A 7,376-nucleotide genomic window follows, 5' to 3' on the forward strand; every position below is an offset into this window, starting at 1 on the left:
GAGATGATCAAGTAGGCAGCTTTTTATGTCCATTGGAAGCACTGGATTATCAGTGTCTTGTACCATTGACACCAGAGTAGGGAACATGTCTAGCGTGTCACTTTCCATACTGTTTCTCCAGAGCTCTAATTTTCTCGTGAATGCCTTTACTTTGTCATTCCAAGAAAGTACAGTTGCCTCATTCCCTTGAAGTAAAGTGCTGAGGATATTTAATTTCTCAAATATATCTGTGAGGTATGCCATTTTTCAATAAAAAAATCCTTGTTGCTGAAACTGTCTGCCAGTGAGTGATTTTCCCCATTTAAAAAACAGAACACCTCATGACTCAGCTTAAACATTCTCCTTAATACCTTGCCTCTCGAAAGCCATCGAGCATCACTAAAAAACAACAGAGCAGTGTGTTCGGCACACATTTCCTGACATAGCATTTTAAAAAGTCTTAAGACTTCAGAGGATGGGGCTGCTACCGAACTATCAACGCTGTCTCTGGCATACACGTTTTATAATTGCCGGTAAAGAGAATAATTATTAGTTATTTTGAAATTCATCATATTCTATATGTATTTTTATTTTTTGTTACTTTTCTAATTGATTTAGGGCAGTGTTGATTTTTATCTGTAAGAAAGTATGCTGCGCCCCCCTTTCAAGCCCTTCGCCCCCCCCCTGGGGGTCCACCCGTTTCACAGTTGCACCTGTCGCAATTTCAACAGGACAACATGGTCAAACGTCCTTGAGAGAATTTCTTGATCCAGCTGTGAACTGGTTTATAGGACAAGCACTTTCCACCATATACAGGAAACATTCCTTTATGAATATCCTTTGCTCTGAGTTCTTTTGCCCACAAAAAGCAAGCAATAGAATGCTGCTCTTTGGTAGGACACCCCTCAAGCATGGTTGCCATTTTGCCTACCAGAACATTTGCATGGGCGTCTGCTACATAGAATGTGACGAAGCTGGACAGTGCTGCTACCTACTGAATTCAGTCCAGTTCTACATTGTACAGCCTTCCTTTAATGGCAAAACCAAATTTTCCCTACTGTGATGAGAAAGGCCTGTGAGAAGTAGTTGAATGGGCTTTACAGGAGAATTGGAAGGAGAGACCATCGTCTGCATTACTGTGCAATGTCTGTTACTGTTCACTTTGCATGGCTATTAATGCACATACAAATGACTTACTAACATGTATCAATTCTCTTCATATTTCTGCTCTTGTATATCATTCAGAAGTTTGTTTCTTTACAGTATCGAGTTGAGAGAGAGAAATATGAAACTAAACAGTGAATGTTTCTGTGTAATACTTATGTGAGGAATAAACTGGATAAATTGTGCAAAAGCTGGTTGTGCCATAAGTACGGTGTATGGTGGTGTTCAGATTTCAGCTTCATTAAATATTTTGAAAGGTGAACAAAGCATGTTCTACTGGATCTTCCTTGCACAAAATACACATGACACAAAGCTGTACTAACCGAAGAAAAACATGATAAAGCTGGGACCAGATTAGAACATTCGCCTCACAAATCTCTAACACGACTAAACCATCATGTCTACCACCGTATAAAATTGGACAGGTAACAACAGTTGAAGAGCATAATAACAGGAGAAGAACACACTTTTGTGAGTGGTTTCTGTGAGCAGTACATGGCAGTGTTCATGCTCTTTACCAACGAGTGCATACATCCACGCTCAGAACAATAGGAATGGCAGCAACACTAATCTGCAGTAACCCTTCATGCTCATGATCAGTGTGCGGTGTGCTACTACTGCTACACAAATAGTATAACCCTTTCATTTCTTTATGAATGGCCCACTGATCCAGAGCAGATTGTCAGCAACATTGTTTGGCCCTCTCTTGATAGCATTATGAAGGTACAAAGAACATACTATTTATGCAGGATGGTGGTATAGCACACACTGCTAATTATTCCATTAATGTTTCAAATGACATGTTTGAAAAGAGATGACTGGCAAGTCCGAGAGTTTGGCATGTGACTTATCTGTGGGTAAACCTGAAAGACAAAGTGTATTGAAATAACCCTCATACAATGGGCGACAGGTGAATGGTAAGAAAGTCTGGCAATTCAGTAGTTCGAGGAAGACTCTGTATATCTCAGATACCCAATCTACTATTACTCTCTCATCTACAGTTTGGCCTACAGTGTTCTCCAGTCAACATTTTGTATGCACATTAGTTTTCTCCCATACCACCCTAAGATCAGAATCAGCCAATAAATAAATGTTATATAAAGGCTGAATTAAATTCGTACCCTCATAACCTGTTTCCACAGCATTCATTTTAATGTCATCCTGCCATCTCTTGGGCCCCCAATCAGCTGTACCCAAGAAGTTTCTTCACTGGCTCTTATCAAGGCAGTTTATGTTATTATTTTAATCGCAGAGGCAACTGCCTGTTTCACTTCAATACAGCATACCAGCAGTGAGAAATCTCATGAAATGCATTATTCAGAATAGCCAGTAACACTGCTTGGATTTTAACTAGATCCCCCTGAAACAGCACTACCAACACACAAATCTGTTTCACATGTAGAATTATTATGGCAGGGTGACTACTACTGCCAAAACAGTAGCATTCCTTGAACAAGGATACAACGTAGGGACTTAGAGTGTTGGAATGGGTGTGCACATTTGTACCGTAGTCCCCACCTCCAGGCAGGCGTGTGGCGATAATGTGGTGTTTGGCTTGCCACGTGTGAAGGACTGTGAAGCATGTGGCTTGGCAAAGCTTGGGCAACACGCTTAAGTGAATCTGGATTCATTCCTGAAAGATAAGCAGTTTACACGTAACATTCCATGTACTTCTGTACAGTGAAACTGCAACACAGTGCTAAAGCTTCAATACAATGAGAAGAGAAAGCCACTGGCACTGCACAAATGTTAATGTTACACATATGGAAACATCTAGCATAAAGCACATCCATTACAAGAGTAACTGCAGGCTTGTTTCACAGCCAAGAAACTGACAACTGATGTGAGCAAAGAGATTATGTAAGCATGAAGAAATCAACTTCTCCAGTCCAATAATAAGGACAGCAAGAATCTTGGCCATCCTGTCAACATATAACCACTTTGTGCTACTTGGGAAATTACGAGTTCCACCTTTTGGGAAACAATTCTGAGTAGACCAGCGAAAGCCAAACAACTTGTTGGAGAAACACAATGTGTCCTTTATCAATGTCAAAGACTAAGCCAAGCAAAAACCCTCAAAATCAAGAAACTCAGAATGTTCACAAAATGTAACAATTCCAGGATGCCTGTTCTCTTGCTGCAGGCAGAGAGCACCATCACCTTGAAAAAAGTACAGCTTATGGGGAAAGTGCACTGGACATGAAATGTGCATTTCTATTTTATTTCTATTCTACATTTAAAATAATTTAGCAAGTTCATGTGATTCTTGCATCAGATGTACACAAAACTGCATTCTGACAGTGTCCTTTATCACTGTCAAATTTTACCTGAAACTAAAACATGCTGACACATTATAGCAAACTGCACGATAAAATACTTCATGAAAATCCATTTAGTGGTCCTCAATTTGTTACATAAGCACAGGCAAAAACGGCAAAACTGATACAGGCATTTTCACAAGATTCTGTTGCAAATTTTGCCAAAAAGAATAAATATTGCAGTGCCTACCTTATATTGTTAAAACTTTAGTGTCATATGGTTGCATACATAATTAAAAGTTGGGCTTCAAGATTATGAGTATTTCAACAACTTTCAGATATTATGAGTACTTGCTACAATAAGCATTTGTATTCATGTTACAACTTCTTGTTATAATAAGGCCGCACTGCATTTAATTCACTGCTATATCTCGGGACACTTCCCGCACAATATTATCATACACAGGAATCTCAAAATGCAAATAATTTAATTTGAAGGCTAGCCACTGCAACAAACACTTTCCTGTGAATGTTCAAGGGCAGATTTCATAGCATCACAAAAATGCACATTATGTTTTCAGTTACATAAAACAGAAACGTACCAGCGAGGTTGACATTTGGTGTTCCATTGTATGGTGTCCTATTGGTTGGCACTCCCCTTGGTACGCTAGCAGCTCCCACGATAGGTTCATGGAAATGCTCCTTGATCCTTCTCTACCCAGGCTACTGAAAATCACGCACAAGACTGACTGTGTTGGGACTCTGAAGCTGAATTGTAAGAATGCGCCACCAAAAGTGAAAAAACGAAACTAAACCAAAAAAGGCGAAATCATGCACAGCATTCTGGACCTTTTTCTGTCTCAAAGTGGTGAGACAAAAAAATCGTGACTATGATCTCCACTTATCACAGCCATGACACCAGGAATTTTACAATTAGAGGCAAGGAAGTGGCCAAACCAGTTTCAGTATTGGACTGTGACAAATCAATGATAGGGGTCGATATGAAGTGTGAGTGCTGTGGAACATAAAGTGCCAGGTCAACATTTATAGTTTGTTCTTTTCTTAAATACATTCTGGAATGAATATTAAAATAATTTAAAAGGATCATACCAAAGATTCACTTTCTATACGTCCAAAAGCCCATGTTACTCTCCATATCACAGCAATTAAATTAACAAGATGTGTGCATACCATTCTGATCTACTGTACTACTTATTTCTCCAGTTTAATATATATTGGTGAGAAATGACTGGAAAATAATCTACAAGCAGCCATATGTAAGTTCACCTACCGGTAAGAACACATACATAACTTCATATTTTAGCACCTGGGTCAAGTTCCCAATTAATAAACAATGCAGAAAAGAGAACCCAATTTTAGCTTCATTAATAAATTACAATGTAAAGTACAAAACTGAAGGCAATTCTACTTTACCTCAAGTATGATGTAGGTCAGCAGTGAGAAAGATATGAACAACATGAAACTCCTAGTTTATTTTCTGTGTCTTTTGAGTGCTCATCATAAATATGGGTAGCAATCAGCTAAAACATGTTGACATTAAGGATAAGATCCATCAGTTAACTGATACAACCAAATATCAATGGAATTTCATGTGCAACCAACCTAGAATATTTAATCCTCATGGAATCAGCAAAGTTGAAGAGTGTCACCTCACCCTGCAGCCAAATTCAAATCTTATCCCAGAGGCCGGCTATCCTGACAGAGATACACCAGGGTTTCCCTCAATTAAATTAGGCTATGACCATTTCCTCTCTCGACTTTCCAAAGCCATCATTTACTAATCATCCGGACATTCAATGCTGTACTGTTTCAGTTATTATGGAACCCTTTAGTAATGAAATAGTGAGGACTCTAGAAGCAAATGTATTCAAAAAGAAGGTGATTACATAAAAACATAAAGAGTTGTTGAACTACTGTGTGATTATCTTGACAAAATTATAGTGAAACTGCTTTCACTTTTTTACTTACATTCATGTTATTCTTAGTGGTACACACATTTTTAGACATAAAATTCATGATAAAGAAAAGTAACAAGGGGAGTACTGTTCCCCTCTGGCTTCTTACCTCTGTTCACTCTGTACCTGTTAATATATTTTAAGTAACAGAAAGTGAAACTGAGGTACAGAATGCCACTTTGCCATTGCATTTACTCAAATTACAGACATCACACTATTGCCACAAGAATGCACTGTATTCAGAAGCTCATAGCTACAATACTGACTTGAACAGTCCCAGTTAATCAATTATTTTTTATTTCTTCCCTAAAACAATTCACATATACAAAAATATGTTTGCTTTTTGAAAAACAATAACATTTTTTTATTTGTTTCATTCTGATCCGTCACATTAACAATTACAAAGTATAAATCACTCCGTCCAATGTGATCTATAAGTCTTTTACTACATAAAAACTTAGCACCCTTACATGTTTCAGTCTCTGTGGACCATCCTCAGAGGGCAAACATCACTACAAATAGGAAACCACTATCACATAATTTGTTTACACGCAAAGTACGTACACTTATATGTTAAAACACACAGTACACAGAATAGAACATTTCACAAACACAGCAGTTTCCTGGGAGTGTAAGTTTTAGAAAATTGTATAAAATTCCTTGATGCTAATTAAAAGTTTTTTAGATTGTCAATAATTAATATAAAGATGATATAAAGAACCTCCACATCAAGAGAGCCAGGTGGCACAATATCTGCCCCATGTAAGAGAGACGATGGGAGGACGAACACGAGCCTGCATGGTTTACGAATTTTAATTATTGACAATCTAAAAAACTTTTAATTAGCATCAAGGAATTTTATACAATTTTCTAAAACTTACACTCCCAGGAAACTGCTGTGTTTGTGAAATGTTCTATTCTGTGTACTGTGTGTTTTAACATATAAGTGTACGTACTTTGCGTGTAAACAAATTATGTGATAGTGGTTTCCTATTTGTAGTGATGTTTGCCCTCTGAGGATGGTCCACAGAGACTGAAACATGTAAGGGTGCTAAGTTTTTATNAGCCTTCCATAAAGCCTGTTTAACAGAAGGCGGTTACTGTTTATATTCGAAGACCAGTTGTAACGGTCATGTTAATTTTACTGTAGGGAAGAAATAGAAACTTTATATTACGGGTATTCAAAACTCTTCCATAATAGTATACAGCGAGTGTAAAAAATGTTTCTGTGCATGTATCTGATATATATATAATGATTAATGGCACTACAATAGCAGTAGAGGCATGATGTAATGGTTAGCATGCTTGCCTTGCAAACTGAGGGTTGAAGTTCAAATACTAATTATGATTTTTTTTTTTATTTTTTTAATTATGAGTATTATTCCATTTCTACCTTTTGTGTTCACTTTTATTCATTATACCTTCACATCAAATGGGTTGGCAGAGCACCAACACTGTAGACTCATATTCTGGAGGTTCCCATTTCAGATCTCAGCCAAGATACGTGTATTGGCTGTCCTGAGTGAAGTTCTCTATGTGTGAAGACATATTTTCAGGAAAATATGTTGAAAGCCCCTATTTAGTGCAAAGTTACTTCACATGACATTTTTACTCAGCCGTCTTTCAGGCCTGCTGTTCGTGGGCATATCACTTGGATATTGTGAATATGGCTAGCTTTTCCCTGTGTAGTAATAGAAAACACATCCGATATAGTCATAAGCACACACTAGGGCATACTGGTATCGCATTTAAGCCCATGTAACTAGGAAAGCATATGTTAAGACAGTGCATGGTGTATAACATTTAAATAAACTCACTACACCAATCTTGGGAAATATACATATATAATATTACTGAGGGAAGTGGGGTTGTATTTACAGTTAAGCCAGTGAGAAAATATGCCATGAACTCTTTCACAGTTATAACTGACAGATTTGAAGAGGAATATTTCACATGTCATGTTTATATTCCATGACCTGAATTTGAGCTATCGGGCATA

The sequence above is a fragment of the Cryptotermes secundus genome, unplaced genomic scaffold, assembly GCF_002891405.2.
Source record: "Cryptotermes secundus unplaced genomic scaffold, Csec_1.0 scaffold586, whole genome shotgun sequence".
NCBI classification, from domain to species: Eukaryota; Metazoa; Arthropoda; class Insecta; order Blattodea; family Kalotermitidae; genus Cryptotermes; species Cryptotermes secundus.